General features: G+C 42.5%; 1 long non-coding RNA gene across 1 annotated transcript; it reads right to left on the bottom strand.

The window, feature by feature from the left end:
• Positions 1-14,321: 14,321 nt before the first annotated feature.
• On the bottom strand, positions 14,322-16,003 carry LOC112239241. Its single transcript, XR_002951778.2, has 2 exons — positions 15,213-16,003; positions 14,322-15,164 (listed from the first exon to the last, which is right to left on the bottom strand). It is a non-coding gene; the product is annotated as an uncharacterized LOC112239241 (long non-coding RNA).

The following is a 16,003-nucleotide window of genomic DNA, read 5'->3' as shown; positions in this document are numbered from 1 at the left end:
TCATGGAATCTGGCTCTGTAAACACATCAGACAAGCCTCAGTTGTAAAGATAGACTCCGCTAAATTACGTGGCCACGAGCAACACCGCAGATATCAAATAAAATGTGATTTGTCACATACACGTGGTTAGCAGATGTTAATGTGAGTGTAGCGAAATGCTTGTGCTTCTAGTTCTTGACCGTGCGGTAATATCTAACAAAGATATTAAGATAAGCAAGATGCAAGACTTTGCTCCTCTAACAGTCACACACAGTATCTGCGCACACGTGTGCGTCACGCTGTTCACAGCTGGGTAGCCAGGGCACCGAAACAGAGGAGAAGTTGAACCTCGCTCTTCTACTCCGTTAGTTGTGGCGGAAATTGACCCACTGTGCTGTTTACTTTCTGCATCTACGTCATATCGCTGAGTCTACCTTTAAGATGGTAAATATTAAATCCTGTTCCGATGAAAAACATCTTTGTGGAAACTTGTGTTCTGAGCTGCACCTCCCCTGATACACTCACATTCCTTCTCTTACCCAAATGTACACACTCTCTCGCTCTCCCAACTACATTCTCAATCACACAGTCACTCTTTCTTTAAATAAACACACACGCTAAGCAGCCCACCAAACAGAAGGACTCAGGTCAAACATATTAATTCATACATTTTTTAAAACTAAATGCATAAAAGTTGGTTATTTCAACCTAAGTCGTGCTGCAACTCAAGAGCAGGCAGATAAAGGATTTTCTGATTTGTCTGTGTGTTCTGGGTTTGGTCATTTCCTATGTGAGAGAGTGCTGACAGATGGGTTAGAATCATCCTCTCTGTCTGTCCCTGACCTTCTGCCTACACCCCCCACACACACACACCTAAATACATGCATATACACACACACTACACTATTATTCTTTCCCCACCCTTGTATGGGGTCAAAATATAAAGGTTTATTGGGATCAAAGACTTTTCGAGGACTTTCTTGTGTACCACAGGAGCCTGCTGAGGGGAGGAAGGCTCATAATAACGTCCGGAACGGAACCAATGGAATGGCATCAAACACATGGAAACCAAGTGTTTGATGTGTTAGATAGAATTCCGCCCCAGCCGTTAGTAAGAGCCCATTCTCTGGAACGAATGTGCAACCAACCCCCTGTGTTGTCTATAGTTCTGCTACTGACATGTTAAAGACACACAGTCTAGGACTTTGGTTGTAAATATTTTGCCTCAAACTCAAATTGTTATTGTATGGTTCATAACATACATAATATATCATGAAATAATGTATATTGCTCATGTGCACATTTGAGACCATCTTTCAGGACCCACGGTTACTCATGAGCACCCCTAGTGGAGGTTCCAGAATACAGTATCTGGTGGAGGTTCCAGAATACAGTATCTGGTGGAGGTTCCAGAATACAGTATCTGGTGGAGCACCCCTAGTGGAGGTTCCAGAATGCAGTATCTGGTGGAGGTTCCAGAATACAGTATCTGGTGGAGGTTCCAGAATACAGTATCTGGTGGAGCACCCCTAGTGGAGGTTCCAGAATACAGTATCTGGTGGAGCACCCCTAGTGGAGCTTCCAGAATACAGTATCTGGTGGAGCACCCCTAGTGGAGCTTCCAGAATACAGTATCTGGTGGAGCTTCCAGAATACAGTATCTGGTGGAGCTTCCAGAATACAGTATCTGGTGGAGGTTCCAGAATACAGTATCTGGTGGAGCTTCCAGAATACAGTATCTGGTGGAGGTTCCAGAATACAGTATCTGGTGGAGGTTCCAGAATACAGTATCTGGTGGAGCACCCCTAGTGGAGTTTCCAGAATACAGTATCTAGTGGAGGTTCCAGAATACACTATCTGGTGGAGGTTCCAGAATACAGTAGTGGAGGTTCCAGAATACAGTATCTGGTGGAGGTTCCAGAATACAGTATCTAGTGGAGGTTCCAGAATACAGTATCTGGTGGAGGTTCCAGAATACAGTATCTGGTGGAGCACCCCTAGTGGAGTTTCCAGAATACAGTATCTGGTGGAGGTTCCAGAATACAGTATCTGGTGGAGCACCCCTAGTGGAGCTTCCAGAATACAGTATCTGGTGGAGCACCCAGAATACAGTATCTGTGGAGGTTCCAGAATACAGTATCTGGTGGAGCACCCAGTATCTGGTGGAGTGGAGGTTCCAGAATACAGTATCTGGTGGAGCACCAGAATACAGTATCTGTGGAGGTTCCAGAATACAGTATCTGGTGGAGCACCCCTAGTGGAGTTTCCAGAATACAGTATCTGGCAGAGCACCCCTGGAGGTTCCAGAATACAGTATCTGGTGGAGCACCCCTAGTGGAGGTTCCAGAATACACTATCTGGTGGAGCACCCAGTATCTAGTGGAGGTTCCAGAATACAGTATCTGGGAGAGCACCCAGTAGTGGAGGTTCCAGAATACAGTATCTGGTGGAGCACCCCTAGTGGAGTTTCCAGAATACAGTATCTAGTGGAGGTTCCAGAATACACTATCTGGTGGAGCACCCCTAGTGGAGGTTCCAGAATACAGTATCTGGCAGAGCACCCCTAGTGGAGGTTCCAGAATACAGTATCTGGCAGAGCACCCCTAGTGGAGGTTCCAGAATACAGTATCTGGTGGCGTGAAAGATTAGAACTCTTAATCTGAACAACCAACATTTACCAAAACAAACCATACACTTACCCTAACTACTTAACCTAACTACTTAACCTAACTACTTACCCCTAACTACATAACCCTAACTACATAACCCTAACTACATAACCCTAACTACATAACCCTAACTACATAACCCTAACTACTTAACCTAACTACTTAACCCTAACTACATAACCCTAACTACATAACCCTAACTACTTACCCTAACTACATAACCCTAACTACATAACCCTAACTACATAACCCTAACTACATAACCCTAACTACATAACCCTAACTACATAACCCTAACTACATAACCCTAACTACATAACCCTAACTACTTAACCTAACTACTTAACCCTAACTACATAACCCTAACTACATAACCCTAACTACATAACCCTAACTACATAACCCTAACTACTTAACCTAACTACTTAACCTAACTACTTAACCTAACTACTTAACCCTAAACTCCTTAACTCTACCTAAATTCCTCATCTGTTTTTCCCTCCACATTGATACACACACACACACACAAATGTGACAGCACATCTATCCATTTTCTAGCATCTTCCAACTTCAGTTCGCCCGTCCAGGGAGCCTGCTGTGATTGGTTGAAAAAGGCTGTGAGCGTGACCTCCAAGGATGCTGGGTTGAGAACCAGAAAGGGAACGCAGAGCCACTGAAAAACCAAACTACACTATTCATACTGCATATTAAACTGGACTTTATACTGCTAAATCGACCTAATATAAGCCAGAATTGTTTTAATTTATTCATCTCATCTACTCTGCGCTTTGATTGAGAAGTGGAAAACCTCTCTGTGTCTCTCACCAGACTGATGACGATGTTTGCGTAGATGTGTAGATGATGGCTACTGCTGCAGACAGAGCAATGGATTAGGACGAGGAGATGGCATATATTTAAAAACAATACATAAATCTCACGTGAAGGGATCAATTATTTTCTAATTGCATAGTGTTAAGCAACCTTATGACTACTTTGTCATATCTTTATCTACTGTACTGTAGATGTTGCCATCTCATTTTGAGATTTGATTGATATAGCGTACACTATTGTGCATTTATAATTTGTGATGTGCAAGTTTTGAAAACGCACAGACACCTAAGTATAAATGTTTATTTTCATACACTATAGTTGTGGCTGCCCATAAGGTTAATGAATCACATTGTTTTTTATAAAACATGGTTTAGATATTGTTGTAATCAATGTATGTATATGGTTGTAATCCACTATCCACTATTTGGGCTGAGTGCTCCTAGGATTTCCATTGGGAATTGTTTATACCGGTTGCCACCAGCAGGGGGTGCAGGAGCACAGTGGTTTGCATCTCTGTCCCCTCAACAACAGTCGAAGAAGACGCCTGGGAAAACTCTAACCTTTCTCCTTCTCTCTTTTTTCTGTTGTTCTCTTAAACAGGTATGTGGTGTACACAAGCACATGATCTATTAGACATGTTAGAGTCAAAATGATTATCTGAGTGATACTTACCTTTTATGTTGAAGATGTAAAGTTTAATGTGTAAATTGATCGAGTGCAAACTGTTAGCGATCTTGACATAGAGATGACTGGGTTTGCAGCTAAGCATGGCTAGCCCATAGAGTAACATAAGAGAAATGGCGCAAGGTAATATTCTGGTTTGAATTGATTTATTTATAGCTCCTCTGAGGTAATATTTTTGTTTATTTTCTACTCCTTTTATATTGTCTAGGCCCTGACATCTCCCCAGCCAAGTGTTATATATGACAGAGTTGTATTTTCTTGTCTTAACTGTATATGCTAACGCTAGGCTAACTGCACTAACTCTAGCCTGTCATCCTATAGGGTTGGTGTTACGGTTAGCTGGCTCAGTATTGTCTTGAGATTGCTGTACTGGTTAATGGTTCATTTATCTATTTAAAGGTGTTTCTATTGAAACCTAGTACATGAGGTTAAGATAAATACCGAGAAGGTATATTTTTAAATACAAGTCAAAGTTTCGGGTGGGAATGCCCGTTCTACTCATTTTAATTTTATGCAACAATGGCTGTGGTAAAGCATGTATTATCCATAGTGTTGTACACGGATCAGCCAGAGGAATTATCTTAAGACCTAACTCACATTTGAATATGGCTGTGTCATTATGACTTAGGATAATTATTTATGACACATTGAACTCTTTTCATTTGAACAATCCTAGGTGGCAAATCTAAAAGTGGCCTCCCGAGTGGGGGAGAAGTGGTCTAAGGAACTACATCGCAGTGCTAGAGGCATCACTACAGACCCAGGTTCGATCCCGGGCTGTATCACAACCGGCCGTGATTGGGAGTCCCATAGGGCGGTGCTCAATTGGCCCAACGTCGTCCGAGTTAGGCAAGGGTTTGTCCAGGGTAGGCCATCATTGTAAATAAGAATTTGTTCTTAACCTTACTTGCCTAGTTAAATAAATAAAAACATTTCAGTGGAGAAGATGGAGGGGGGAAAAGACAGATTGGATCCTGAAACAGTGGCCGCAATAACTGACGAGTAGGTTTTTGTTAATCGATTGCAAATGAGCCTTTGACAGTGTGCGGGTATTATCATGATATTTAAAAAGTAATACAGTATCTATAAACATCAAATACACCAGGCGTTCTCAAAGTGGAGTCCGAGGTACTGCAGGGGGTCTGCAGCAAGATCTCAAAATATGTATAGGCCTAGATTAAACACATGTTGGCCAAGGCATCTGTGGAATACGCTTCGAGTGTGTTATACAATACAATGTAATATTATTCATCTACAATTTATGTTCTTAACTCTGGGTTAACATGGGCCTGGGAGGCTCACAGAGATATTGTTATCCACAGTACTCCACCAATTATACATTTTTCGAGTTCTTGTAATTTAAGCTTTAAAACTGGAAAGTGTTCTCTCTGCCTCATGGCAAAATGTGAAGAAATGTAGGATATTATCTTTAAAGCTGAAAAAAAATTCTCTCTTCCCCATGACAAAAGGTGTACAATTGCAGGAAATTTGCTAGAAAATTGCTACATTTTGTCTCCGATGTGAAGAGATAAGCCTTTAAAATGTTCCTTCCCAGGGCCCGGGACTTGGTTCGTCCGGCCATGTGCTGTCATAGTACAACTCCTGGTGCTATTATGAGGGGGTCCCGCAAACCCTGATGAATTTGCTATCAGAAAAAGGGACCTGGCCCGAAAAAGTTTGAAAACCCCTGAATTACACAATATATGAGAAGCTAAGCACGATCATATGAAACAGACAGTAAAAAGGGCATGTATGCCTTGGTACAAATGACAAGGTTATATTGCTGACTCCCCCAGTATCTGTGTGTTAGCGATGTGTTAGCGATGTCGACGAGTATGACATGTCTTTTTTTTAATGCCCAGGAAGTTCCGATTCAAACTCCCATTAGACAGCTCTGCAAGTGTTATAATGTCAAGGTAAGTTTGTTAATCACCGAATATGTAGTATCGCTACGCAACTATCTTCACATACTCCCGTTATCACCTGGATGTACTTCACACAAAACAGTCGAAATAAAAATGTATTAAGCAACTGGGAAAAAACTCCAATCACTCATTACTGCCACACACAGGTCGGAAGTCTACAACAGATCAATACATTGAAGGTGCCAAAGATACATTTTTATCTGAATAAAGATGTGGGTTTTGCTAAACAATGAATCTAGTTGTTTGTGTCATCCGTTTCGGGAAAGTACCTGCATAATTGCGCACCCAGCTCACTCAAGTGCTTCGCTATATCACATTTGACATTGTCCGTAAGCTTGAGTTCATTTGCACACAAAAAAATCATACAATGATGGAAAGACCTGAGCTCCAACTTCTTAATCATAGCCTCAATTCTGTCCCGCACATTGAATATAGTTGCGGAGAGTCCCTGTAATCATAAATTCAGATCATTCAGGCGAGAAAAAACATCACCCAGATAGGCCAGTCGTGTGAGAAACTCGTCGGTCAAACAAGTGAAAATTATGGTCTGTAAAGAAAACTTTAAGCTCGTCTCTCAATAAAAAAAAAAAATGTTTCAATACTTTGCCCCTTGATAACCAGCTCACTTCTGTATGTTGTAAAAGCGTTACATGGTCGCTGCTCATATCATTGCATAGTGCAGAAAATGCACGAGAGTTCAGGGGCCTTGCTTTAACAATTTTCCCTGGAGTGTCCAAAACGTCTTTCAAGCTGTCAGGCATTCCTTTGGCAGCAAGAGCCTCTCGGTGGATGCTGCAGTGTATACCAGAGTGGTGTCGGGAGCAACTGTTTGCACGTGTGTTACCACTCCACTATGTCGCCCTGTCTTGGCCTTTGGGCCATCAGTACAGATACCAACACATCTTGACCACCAAAGTCCATTTGATGTCACAAAGCTGTCCTCCCATGTTGTCCTGGTGTCCAGTGGTTTGCAGAAGAGGATGTCTTCATAATTGACGGCCCATAAATGTACCGTTTGCATTGTCCTCCACAATAGTATGGGGCTTGCCTGTCCTAGCGACTCGGTAGCTCGCCATATAAGACGTTTCTAGCGACTTCTTATTAATGGTATCTGTTGTTTTATTCAAGTCTTACTACTCAAAAGTCGTCTTTAATCTCGCTCAAAAAAACTCCTGTGGCTTTAAAAAAAAAATATTTGTCATGTTTTGTTTCTAAATGTCTACGCAAGAGTGAAGGTTTCCTGCGAGAGAGTAACGGTTAATGTGATTGGATGTTAATTATTTGACTAGGCTACCTGTATTTGACATTGTTATTTCGCTGAACACTAGAGGGTTTCATTTTATTTTGGGCAATGGAACGAGGCTACTCAGTCCAGAAAAACAACTCACCCAAATGTATAGCATTTAAAAAAAATGTGAATCACATTTTTATTTGGCATACCCCAGTTTGGGCAATGGTGTTTAGATGGAATTTCTATTTGTGTTCCTGGAAACTGGACCTTTTTTGGAAAACCATTATTTTGTTTTACTGAGATTTACTGTCAGGGCCCAGGTCTGACAGAATCTGTGTAGCAGATCTAGGTGCTGCTGTAGGCCCTTCTTGGTTGGGGACAGAAGCACCAGATCATCAGCAAACAAAAGACATTTGACTTCAGATTTTAGTAGGGTGATGCCCGGGTGCTGCAGACTGTTCTAGTGCACTTGGCAATTCGTTGATATATATGTTCAAGACGGTGGGGCTTAAGCTGCATCCCTGTCTCACCCCCCGGCCCTGTGGAAAGAAATGTGTGTGTTTTTTGCCAATTTGAACCACACACTTGTTGTTTGTGTACATGAATGTTATAATGGTGTATGTTTTTCCCTCAACACCACTTTCCATCAATTTGTATAGCAGAACCTCATGCCAAATTGAGTCAAGAGCTTTTTTAAAGTTTTGGTTTGTTTGTTTGTCAATAAGGCTGTGCAGGGTGAATACATGGTCTGTCGTAGGGTAATTTGGTAATAAGCCAATTTGACATTTGCTCAGTACATTGTTTTCACTGAGGAAATGTACGAGTCCGCTGTTAATGATAATGCAGAGGATTTTCCCAAGGTTGCTGTTGACACATATCCCCAGGTAGTTATAGTGGTCAAATTTGTCTCCACTTTGAGTATTGGGGTGATCAGTCCTTGGTTCCAAATATTGGGGAAGATGCCAGAGCTGAGGATGATGTTAAAGAGTTTAAGTATGGCCAATTAGAATTTGTGGTCTGTATATTTTATAATTTCATATTTCATGTAGGGTTAGGGTTAGATAATACCACAGGTCTTTTTGTGGTGGAGGGTGGGTATTTTGTCTTGTAGTTCATTCAATGTAATTGGAGAAATTAGCAGGTTCTGGTAGTCTAGCTGATTCTAAGATTTGTAATTGATCATGTATGTGTTTTTGCTGATTGTCCTTTGTTATAGAGCCAAATAGATTGGAGAAGTGGTTTACCCACATATGTCAATATTTGATAGATAACTCTTTGTGTTGTTGTTTGTTTAGAGTTTTCCCATTTTCCCAGAAGTGGTTAGACTCTATGGATTCTTCAATTACATTGAGCTGATTTCTGACATGCTGTTCCATCTTTTTCCGTAGTGTATTTCTGTATTGTTTTAGTGATTCACTCTAGTGAAGGCATAGACTCTATGTTTTTGGTTGGATAGGTTTCTCAACTTCTTTCTTAGGTTTTTGCATTCTTCTTCAAACTATTTTTCATTGTTGTTCATTTTCTTAGGTTGTCTGCATGAAATGTTTAGATTTGATAGGGAAGTTAAAAGGTCAAATATACTGTTTAGGTTTTCTACTGCCAAGTTTACACCTTCACTTTTACAGTGAAATGTTTTGTCCAGGACTTTGTCTAAAAGGGATTGAATTTGTTGTTGCCTAATTGTTTTTTGGTAGGTACTTTCCTTCCATCTATAGCATTTCTTAACATTGTGCAGTTTGATGCCTCATGATTGATTATTGCTCTGTTCAAGTAGAACTGTGATTTTACAGTGATCTGATAGGGGTGTCAGTAGGCTGACTGTGAACGCTCTGAGAGACTGAGGTCAGTGATAAAGTAGTCTACAGTACTACTGCCAAGAGATGAGTTATATATGTATCTACCATAGGAGTCCCCTCGAAGCCTACCATTGACTATGTACAGACCCAGCGTGTGACAGAGCTGCAGGAGTTGTGACCCATTTTTGTTGGTTATGTTGTCATAGTTGTGTCTCGGGGGGCATATGAGGGAGGGAATGCTGTCACCTCCAGGTAGGTGTTTGTCCCCCTGTGTGCTGAGGGTGTCAGGTTACTGTCCAGTTCTGGTATTTAGGCCTCCACAGACTAGTACATGTCTCTGGGCCTGGAAATGGTTGATTTTTTTATTTCACCTTTATTTAACCAGGTAGGCCAGTTGAGAACACCTTTATTTAACCAGGTAGGCCAGTTGAGAACACCTTTATTTAACCAGGTAGGCTAGTTGAGAACACCTTTATTTAACCAGGTAGGCCAGTTGAGAACACCTTTATTTAACCAGGTAGGCCAGTTGAGAACACCTTTATTTAACCAGGTAGGCCAGTTGAGAACACCTTTATTTAACCAGGTAGGCTAGTTGAGAACACCTTTATTTAACCAGGTAGGCTAGTTGAGAACACCTTTATTTAACCAGGTAGGCCAGTTGAGAACACCTTTATTTAACCAGGTAGGCCAGTTGAGAACACCTTTATTTAACCAGGTAGGCTAGTTGAGAACACCTTTATTTAACCAGGTAGGCCAGTTGAGAACACCTTTATTTAACCAGGTAGGCTAGTTGAGAACACCTTTATTTAACCAGGTAGGCTAGTTGAGAACACCTTTATTTAACCAGGTAGGCCAGTTGAGAACACCTTTATTTAACCAGGTAGGCCAGTTGAGAACACCTTTATTTAACCAGGTAGGCCAGTTGAGAACACCTTTATTTAACCAGGTAGGCTAGTTGAGAACACCTTTATTTAACCAGGTAGGCTAGTTGAGAACACCTTTATTTAACCAGGTAGGCCAGTTGAGAACACCTTTTATTTAACCAGGTAGGCCAGTTGAGAACACCTTTTATTTAACCAGGTAGGCCAGTTGAGAACACCTTTATTTAACCAGGTAGGCTAGTTGAGAACACCTTTATTTAACCAGGTAGGCTAGTTGAGAACACCTTTATTTAACCAGGTAGGCCAGTTGAGAACACCTTTATTTAACCAGGTAGGCCAGTTGAGAACACCTTTATTTAACCAGGTAGGCTAGTTGAGAACACCTTTATTTAACCAGGTAGGCTAGTTGAGAACACCTTTATTTAACCAGGTAGGCCAGTTGAGAACACCTTTATTTAACCAGGTAGGCCAGTTGAGAACACCTTTATTTAACCAGGTAGGCTAGTTGAGAACACCTTTATTTAACCAGGTAGGCTAGTTGAGAACACCTTTATTTAACTAGGTAGGCTAGTTGAGAACACCTTTATTTAACCAGGTAGGCTAGTTGAGGACACCTTTATTTAACTAGGTAGACTAGTTGAGAACACCTTTATTTAACCAGGTAGGCCAGTTGAGAACACCTTTATTTAACTAGGTAGGCTAGTTGAGAACACCTTTATTTAACCAGGTAGGCCAGTTGAGGACACCTTTATTTAACTAGGTAGGCTAGTTGACACCTTTATTTAACCAGGTAGGCTAGTTGAGGACACCTTTATTTAACTAGGTAGGCTAGTTGAGAACACCTTTATTTAACTAGGTAGGCTAGTTGAGGACACCTTTATTTAACTAGGTAGGCTAGTTGAGAACACCTTTATTTAACTAGGTAGGCTAGTTGAGGACACCTTTATTTAACTAGGTAGGCTAGTTGAGAACACCTTTATTTAACTAGGTAGGCTAGTTGAGGACACCTTTATTTAACTAGGTAGGCTAGTTGAGAACACCTTTATTTAACCAGGTAGGCTAGTTGAGAACACCTTTATTTAACTAGGTAGGCTAGTTGAGAACACCTTTATTTAACCAGGTAGGCTAGTTGAGGACACCTTTATTTAACTAGGTGGGCTAGTTGAGAACACCTTTATTTAACCAGGTAGGCCAGTTGAGAACAAGTTCTAATTTGCAACTGTGACCTGTCCAAGATAAAGCAAAGCAGTGTGACACATACAACAACACAGAGTTACACATGGAATAAACAAACATACAATCAATAATACAGTAGAAAAATTGATATACCACATGTGCAAATGAGGTAGGATAAGAGAGGTAAAGGCAATACCTACAATAATGATCTCCCCTCTAGGATGGAGAAGCTGTCATTGTTAAAGTATGGGGATTCTATAGGGGGGATATAGGTAGCACACGTGAGGACATTTTTCTCTGTTGAGATCATTTCTTTAGTAATTTCTAGCCAGATGTAAAATGTTCCTGTTTTGACTAATGTAATAGAGTGGGTTAGGTCTCCTCTATAACACATTAGCATACCCCCTGAGTCTCTTCCCTGTTTCACACCTGGTAGTTTGGTGGATGGGACTACCAGCTTTCTGTAACCTAGAGGGCAACCAGTGGGTCTGTCTCCTCTATACCACCCACCTGGTAGTTTGGTGGATGGGACTACCAGCTTTCTGTAACCTAGAGGGCAACCAGTGGGTCTGTATCCTCTATACCACCCACCTGGTAGTTTGGTGGATGGGACTACCAGCTTTCTGTAACCTAGAGGGCAACCAGTGGGTCTGTCTCCTCTATACCACCCACCTGGTAGTTTGGTGGATGGGACTACCAGCTCTCTGTAACCTAGAGGGCAACCAGTGGGTCTGTCTCCTCTATACCACCCACCTGGTAGTTTGGGTGGATGGGACTACCAGCTTTCTGTAACCTAGAGGGCAACCAGTGGGTCTGTCTCCTCTATACCACCCACCTGGTAGTTTGGTGGATGGGACTACCAGCTTTCTGTAACCTAGGGGCAACCAGTGGGTCTGTCTCCATCGTACCACCCACCTGGTAGTTTGGTGGATGGGACTACCAGCTTTCTGTAACCTAGAGGGCAACCAGTGGGTCTGTCTCCTCTATACCACCCACCTGGTAGTTTGGTGGATGGGACTACCAGCTCTCTGTAACCTAGAGGGCAACCAGTTGGTCCATCTCCTCTATACCAGGTGTCTTGTAGGATGACATTGTCTGTATTTCCAATTTCTTTGATGAAGTCCGGGTTCCTGCTCTTTGGGCTAAAGGCAGATGACCTCAGACCTTGTATATTCCAGGATGAGATAGTAAAAGCTTTGTGTTCCATCGTGTCTAGTGTTGTTTTTGTGTGGTTTATGCCCGGACCATCACAGTAGCTGTGAGCAGAGCATGTTGAGCATCTGATACATACCTCTTAGGTTGCAGGATGGGGCTTGGGGGGTGTCTCATTACTGGGGTTGGGCCTGTTGCTCTGCTCACGTTCTGGGCATACAGTATGTGCAGCTGTTATGTTGAGGTCCTTGCTGCAGGGGTGGGTGGTAGGGGGGTCTATAAAGGGTTGTTGAAGTTCAAGGTGAAGTGGTGGCCCAGGTAGACATTAGGTTTTGAGTCACAGTCCCAGGAAATGCACGGTCCCGGGAAATGTTTGTTTGAGGTGGTCTCAGCTGGGTGGGGTGTGGCTGGTAAAGCTATGGTCTGGGTGTACAGTAAGTCCTCTTGGCGTTGGTTCTCTCAGTGCAGGTCCTTCAGGAGGGTGTCTCACTGGTCTGGGCGGGGCTTCTGTTGCTCTGTGTGAGGTGCTGGGGCTGCGGTTGAGGTTGACGTCCTTCAGGGTCCTGAAAAAAGTTGGATTTGCTGCCTTGTAGAAGTGGACCTGTTTGTAAAGGCTGTTCAAGTCCAGGGTGAAGTGGTGGGTCAGGTAGACATTAGGTGTTGAGGCACAGTCATGTGAAATGCTTGCATTCACCCACTGTATGGTAGCAGAGTGAATATCTTCTCTGGTAGCAAGGTGGAGATAACCACTTGTGCATTGGAGAAAGTGGAAGAAGCTTTTTCAATCACTCCCTTTGACACCATTTCCTGCTGGGCCCTCAGGTCATTTGTGCCGGTGTGAATTATGATGTGGCTGGGGGACCCTAGTCTGTCCTCTGACAACAGCTCCAGGGCATGACTACTGTTTGTCCTCTGACAACAGCTCCAGGGCATGCCTACTGTTTGTCCTCTGACAACAGCTCCAGGCCGTGCCTACTGTTTGTCCTCTGACAACAGCTCCAGGACATGCCTACTGTTTGTCCTCTGACAACAGCTCCAGGACATGCCTACTGTTTGGACACCAGAGTTTAGCCACTTTGTGTTTGGGGGAAAAGTGTTATTCTCCTGAATGTATTTGCCATTTGAGTCAGTGATTTCTGGATTTTGTGTCCTCAGTGGATGTGGGGGGGTTGTCGTTACAGAGAGAGAGATTTTCCCTTTCTGTGCTCTCTCTTTGATCCTGTTAAAGTCTTGCTAGAACTGCATGAGGATGCCCTGCACCATTACTGTCCCAGACTTGTACACGTTGACAGAGGTTGTTTCAATTTCCTCAGTGTCTAGTATTGTGAGTTTCCACCCTGGACCAATACCCTCTCTCTTGGCATAGGGGTAGTGTGCTCTTATAGCACTGTGCCATGCCAGGGGATGGTCTGTGTTAATATAGCACCATGCCAGGGGATGGTCTGTGTGGACAATTAAGTTACTTAAGTTCCCTTCTTTGTAGCAGCAAATAGTGTCTCTGGATTGTCCTTTATGAGCTGTTTTGTACTTGTTATTTTGAATATCCATGGGGTACTGTATTGTAATGACCTCTGGACAGGGATCAGCCTAATTGGGGCTTTAAAGGCCTCTGCATTTGGGATTAGGGGGCTGTGAAACTCTCCTGCCATTGTTGGGCTCAAGAGTGTGTGTGTGTGTGTGTGTGTTGGGAAGAGAAAGGAAAGGAAAGGGGATACCTAGTCAGTTGTACAACTGAATGCCTTCAACTGAGATGTGTCTTCCACATTTAACCCAACCCCTCAATCAGAGAGGTGAGGGGGGGGGGCTGCCTTAATCAACATCCACGTCTTTGGCGCCCGGGGGACAGTGGGTTAACTGCCTTGCTCAGGGGCAGAACGACATATTTCTTGTTACCTTGCCAGCTCATGGATTCGTTGGTGTGCTAGTGTAAGTGTGTGTGTTAGTGTGTAGTCAATACTGTATGATGGTGTGGAACATGAATTTGAGCAGGCAACAGCTCTCCTTTAACCAAATTTATTTTTTTTAAAAAGTAATCTTTGTGTTCTTTTTCCAGAAGGGTCTACCTGCCCTCTATCTATATAGCATTTAGAGACACACAGACCAACACTGGTCTACACCTTCTACAATAAAAACAAAATACTTCCTCAACTTCAGTCTTGCTTCAGTTGTCAGAATTAGAATCCACTTTAATGTTGACGTATCATTTCTCCCCTTCTGTTTGATCTGTAGCCCTACAACTTATGGGTTCTTCAATAACACAATGGAAATGAGAGAATAAGATGATTTAACTACAACCACAGCAAATAACATGAAGTAATTAAAATAGTCCTCATCGTAATAATTACATAGAATCAAGTAACACTTCATAAACTGTTATTTACAGAATTTATATATAGCCTATGAGATTACATCACAGGTAAGAATCCTGCGTTTCCGTGGAGACGGGGATTGGCACATGACGGAGCTCTGACTGGCCGACACGAAAAACGCTAACGTATAAAACAAACTTATGAGAGACAACTGTCAAAAGTAATAATTTAAGATCAGACTGTATCTACATCAGAGTTTCTGCATCATCATCAACACACACATGAAGAAGGCAGATCTGGAATGGTAGGGAGGAAAACAACAATAACAACAACAGGGGAAAAGAGGAAGTTAATCTGTGTTCCTCAGGGGTCAGAGTTCACAGGTATACAGCACTAGAGCAAGGCTTCAGATCGCCAGCCTACCTGAATGTCATTTGAAGAGTTAAAATCTGTACAACAACATGATAGGAAAGTCAGGAAAGTCAGACAAACAGACATCCTGAGGGCAAATCATCTACCGAATATATTAACCTATATGCAGTCCCACTCATACCCCACTCACCTAACAAATATATTAACCTATATGCAGTCCCACTCATACCCCACTCACCTAACAAATATATTAACCTATATGCAGTCCCACTCATACCCCACTCACCTAACAAATATATGAACCTATATGCAGTCCCACTCATACCCCACTCACCTAACAAATATATTAACCTGTACGCCCCAGGCGCCAAACCAGTTCATTCATCTAACGAATAAATTCATATGCATGCCCTCTTAAGAAATATATTCACATGTATGGCCTTAATTCTTCCACATATACAGTATGTAAGCCCTGACAAACACAAATGACGTGCTGAGGGTGAGTTGTTGCTCCGGCTTCACTGAGCAGTAGTTACACACATTAATTAGACATTTGGGTGACTGATTGATTGGAGTTGTGTTAAACTTGTGAGACAGTGAACTCTCTCTCTCTCTCACACACCCACAAACACTGCAGCTATAAGTCTGTTCCTCAACACACTGGAGATACTGTATGGTCTGTGTCTATCTATGGTCCAACATTAGAAGCTCAGCGAAAGGCAGCATAGATGCACGATAAGGCAGATCCGTACAACACACACTCGCAATACACGCACGCGCGCGCACACACACACACGCAATGACACTGGATCATTTAAAGGGCTTCACTTGCACTCTGTAACGTGTTTCATTGGGATTTTATAGTAAAGAGCGAGAGAGAGAAACAAAAAATAGGAATCTGGAGAATCGACTCCGTTAGTGGCTCTTGTTGTAAAGGTTTTATTGGTGGTGGTGGTGGTGGTGGTGGTGTTGGGTGGTGGTGGTTGTTGGGTGGTGGT

The sequence above is a fragment of the Oncorhynchus tshawytscha genome, linkage group LG14 (genome assembly GCF_018296145.1).
Source record: "Oncorhynchus tshawytscha isolate Ot180627B linkage group LG14, Otsh_v2.0, whole genome shotgun sequence".
Lineage (NCBI taxonomy): Eukaryota > Metazoa > Chordata > Actinopteri > Salmoniformes > Salmonidae > Oncorhynchus > Oncorhynchus tshawytscha.
Note: the sequence above shows the minus strand (reverse complement) of the source record. Positions and strands in the feature narration are given on the sequence as shown.